Source organism: Gopherus flavomarginatus, chromosome 3, assembly GCF_025201925.1.
Source record: "Gopherus flavomarginatus isolate rGopFla2 chromosome 3, rGopFla2.mat.asm, whole genome shotgun sequence".
Classification (NCBI taxonomy): domain Eukaryota; kingdom Metazoa; phylum Chordata; order Testudines; family Testudinidae; genus Gopherus; species Gopherus flavomarginatus.
Genome location: NC_066619.1, coordinates 175,331,759 through 175,336,662, shown reverse-complemented (window position 1 = coordinate 175,336,662; position 4,904 = coordinate 175,331,759).

The window sequence follows — 4,904 nt, the reverse complement described above, 5'->3', positions numbered from 1 at the left end:
AAGAGGCCTATTTGGGGAAAGCCCCACCTCCGGAAGATTGAATGGAGAACGTCCAGACGGACCAACCACTCGTGCGTCAGGAAGGACCTGCTCAGATGATCTGCAAGTGTGTTCCGGACTCATGGGAGGAAGGAGGCCACAAGGTCTATGGAGTGGGCTATGCAGAAGTCCCACAGCTGGATCGCTTCCTGACACAAGGGGGAAGACCGCATCCCTCCCTGTTTGTTTATATAATACATGGCCGTTGTGTTGTCCATGAAGACCGCAACACAACGGCCCTGTACATGGTGCTGAAACGCTTGGCACGCCAGCCGGACCGCTCTCGGCTCCCGGACGTTGATGTGAAGTGTCAACTCCCGGGATGACCAAAGGCCTTGGGTGTGCAGGCTCCCCAGGTGAGCGCCCCAGCCCAGGGAGGACGCGTTCGTTGTTAGGGACATGGAGGCTGGGGAGGATGGAACGGTTGTCCTGCACACACCCGGGAGGACGTTCGCCACCAGTCGAGGGAGCCGAGAACACTCAGCGGAATTGTCAGAATGAGGTCTATGGCGTCTCTGCGCAGCCGACAGACGGAGGCGAGCCAGATTTGGAGAGGACGCATTCGCAGTCTGCCGTGCTTTGTGACGAATGTGCATGCAGCCATGTGACCGAGGAGACCAAGGCAAGTGTGGGCAGAGGTTGTTGGAAAACGCTGAAGACTTTGGACAAGTGAGACTATGGCCTGAAACCGATGTAGGGGTAAACTGGCCGTTGCAAGGGTGGAGTCCAGCGTTGCCCCGATAAACTCTATCCTCTGCGTAGGCACCAGAGTGGACTTGTCTAAGTTGATGATCAGGCCTAGACGCAGAAAGAGGTCCTTGATAATGGCCACATGGCTGATGACTTGTGCCTCAGAGACCCCTCGGATAAGCCAGTCGTCAAGGTAGGGGAAGACGTGTATCCGACGACGGCGTACAGAAGCAGCGAAAACCGCCATACACTTCGTAAAGACGCGAGGGGCCGAGGAGAGGCCAAAGGGGAGGACAGTAAACTGGTAGTGTTGATGATTTACCACAAAGCGCAGATACCTCCTGTGAGGGGGATAAATTGCTATGTGGAAATATGCATCCTGCATATTGAGAGCGGCTTACCAATCTCCGGGATCCAGGGAAGGAATAATGGTTCCCAGGGATACCATGCGGAACTTGAACTTTTTGATGAATTTGTTCAGTCCTCGCAGGTCTAGGATAGGCCAGAGGCCCCCTTTCGCCTTGGGAATGAGGAAATAACGGGAATAAAAACCCTTGCCCCTTTACTCCGCCGGAACCTCCTCTATAGCTCTGATTGAGAGGAGCTTGTGGACCTCCTGGATGAGGAGTTGCTCGTGAGAGGGGTCCCTGAAGAGGGACAAGGAGGGGGGGTGGAAGGGAGGGGGTGAAACAAACTGAAGACGGTATCCAAACTCCACCGTGCGTAGGACCCAATGATCTGACGTGAACTGGGACCACGCCAGAAGGAACGGGGAAAGGCGGTTGTAGAATTGAAAGGGATCTGGGGAGGCAATTGGTACACTGCTCCCGGGCGAACCCTCAAAAGTTTGGTTTAGGTCCCGGCGTTGGTTTGGTGGGACCTGAATTGTTGCCCCCTTGTGGTCCAGACTGACGTCTGCAATTAGTGCGACCTCGTCTTCTGGCAAAGTCTTGCCGTGGCCGAGGCAGGGGGTAAGGGCGCTGTGGTTGGGAGCGGAAGGACCACCTTTGAGTCTGGAGAGTATGCATTCCCAGCGAATGCATAATCACTCTATTGTCCTTGAGGATCTGCAGTCTAGGGTCCGTCTTTTGTGAAAACGGCCCCTGACCATCAAAAGGCAAGTCTTGCACTGTATGTTGCTGTTCAGATGGCAGGCCGGACACTTGCAACCATGATATATGGTCCATTGGACTCCCGTCTGCGCGGTACCGGCGAACGGTACCGGGAGTCGTAGCGGTGCCGGGAGCGGGACCTGCGACCAGTGCGGTGCCGGGAGGTTGACCGGTGCCTCGCATCACCGTGCTGAGATCGGCTGCGAGAGGTATGGCGGTGCCAGGATCTGGACCGGTGCTGAGAGTACCGTGATGGAGACTGGGATCTCGAGCGGTGCCACGAGTACGACCGGTACCAGGATGGAGAGCGGTACCGGGACTGCGAGCGGTGCTGAGAGCGAGAGTGATGGTGGGACCGAGAGCGTTCGCGGGACCTGGATCAGGACCGGCGGCGTTGCGCGGTGTCTGGCGACAATGGCCTCATCATGGCGGGCTTTCCCAGAGACTGAACAACCCTCACCGGCAGTGCCGGGGGTTGGGGCAGCTTGGGCTCCGTCAGAGCAATTAGCTCCCGAGCCGTGGTGAAAGTCTCCGGTGTCGAAGGCATGACGAGCTCGACCACAGCGTGCGCTGGGGAGCTGGTAGGCACCGGACTCGACGGTTCCTGACAGACTGGAATCAACGATGCTGAAGCAAGCGGTGCCACAGCAGTTGACGGTGCCGGGCGGTCTGCTTTAGATGTACGCTCCGACTGCGGTGTAGGTACAGGTGCCGTAGGAGACTTGTGCCTCTTGCTCCTTGGGGAGAGGGATCGGCGTCTGCTGGAGGGTTGAGCCAGTGAAGGCTGGTGCCGAGGAGTCTTCCCTGGAATCGTGCGTTCCGGTGCAGCGGAAGCACTCGTCCCCGGTGCCAGAGTCGGTGCCGAGGATGGAGGAGTTAGAGCTGCCTCCATCAAGAGTTGCTTGAAGCGAATGTCCCACTCTTTCTTCGTTCGGGGCTTGAACGCCTTGCAGATTCGGCACTTGTCCGCAAGGTGGGACTCTCTCAGGCACTTTAAATAGGAGTTGTGCGGATCTCCTGTGGGCATCAGCCGATGACAGCCTGTGCAAGGTTTGAAGCCTGGTGAACCGGGCATGGGCCCTGGTACCGGGGGAGGAGAAGGGGCTAGCCTCCAACCCTGTAACTATTTACACAACTACTATAAAACTACTAATACTACAAAAGTTAACTAGAACTAAGGAGAAACTAACTATGTACACCGTAACTATATAAACGAGCGAAGAGCTAGGGAGATGGAGATCAGCTAAGCCGCGCTCCACTGTTCCAACGACCGACACGGGCGGTAAGAAGGAACTGAGGAGCGGATGGGCCGGCAGGGGTATATATCGAGCCCCATAGCAGCGCCACTCCAGGGGGCGCCTGCCGGCCCTCCGAGTGTTGCTAGGGTAAAAATCTCCGACGAACGTGCATGCGGCGTGCGCACACCTACTGGAATGGATATGAGCAAGCACTCGAAGAAGAAATGGCTATTAGCCAGGAAGGGTAAAGAATGGTGTCCCTAGCCTCTGTTCATCAGAGGATGGAGATGGATGGCAGGAGAGAGATCACTTGATCATTGCCTGTTAGCTTCACTCCCTCTGGGGCCCCTGGCATTGGCCACTGTTGGTAGACAGACACTGGGCTAGATGGACCTTTGGTCTGACCCGGTACGGCCATTCTTATGTTCTTATGTTTGTCCTGATAAAGGCAAGGCCAAATTGTGTCAGAGTACTGTGGAGTTAGAACATGGTGATATTTCTAGTGTAGAGGAACCTTAAGATCACTATGTGTATTGCCTGTCTACTTTAGTTAAAAGAATTACTAATGAATCAAAAGTGGAGAATTAATATATAAAAGTAATAAAATAATGTGAACTAAAATCTTTAAATCAAGATTGTGCTTGAACTAGACTATAGCTTTTAGAGAGACATCTAAGTTATTGGGCTTGATGGAAGAATTACTGGGTGAAATTCATGGCTTGTGTTGTTTAAATGGTGTTTTCCACTCTTAAAATCCACAAGCTATTAAAAGAGGCTGGTTAAATTATACAAGTCCATTTGCACTTCCAGCTTTTATCTAGTAACTCAAAACTTTTGCATTCAAGGAATTTGATTTACTCATTTGTGAGAAGTACACCGTATGCATCAATCCACTCTTTGTAATGAAGATTAAGGTAGAGTACAAGAAGCACAAAGCTAGTTATTTGCCAAAAATCTGTTGGGTTTTCCCTCAAAAGGCTCACCTGAAGGAGAACAGCAGTAGCAAACAACTTGTATTTAATGCAATTGTACATTAAAATAACTTAAATACATGACAAAATACTTTTGCCTCTTGGCTGTGAGTTGAGGTTGCTGAAGTATCTTTAATATCTAAATCAGTTAGAAGTCTGGCCCCTGAACATGTATGGACTTTTTTCTTGATTTTTTTTTCTTTTTAAAAACAAAGCAAGGCAGAAGTATTTGACAAGCCCCTTCTTTGCTCCTTCCAATAGCACAAAGCTTTATTCTGAATATTGCACCTGGACCACATGCAATCCTGGTTCAAATCCCTTTGAAATCAATGGGAAGGCTTCAGTGGATTTTGAATCAAGCTTGTTAAAGAAGAGACCTTCAAATCAAAAGTATACATGTATTCCTGAACTTGCGAACATGTCATTTTGGTTCTGCAAATGTACAGCCAGTTAAAATGCTGTTTCTGGGCAGATGGGGGTTGGAGGAAAAATCCTCTTGACCCTTTGACAAACAGTTTCCATCCCCAAGCATGAGACTGGGATGCTCTTATTTTAGCATGAGTAACTACAAGCATTACGAATTACACTTCTTTAAGTCTAGCATGCACAAGGGAACTGATCTTGGACCCCTGAAGTCAATGGGAGCAGGATGAGGATCAAAGATAATAGATCAAATCTGACACCTTACTGCAAAGATAAGAAAAGCCACCTTTCCAATTTCCTACTAGAATATTAGGTGGTTAGCTCTGTCCATTATTACAGTTGTCATATTTGAACATTGTTTGTGTTCTCTTCTACTGAACTTAGATGACTTAAAACAGACTAAACAAAACAAATAATCCTCATAGTAAAAT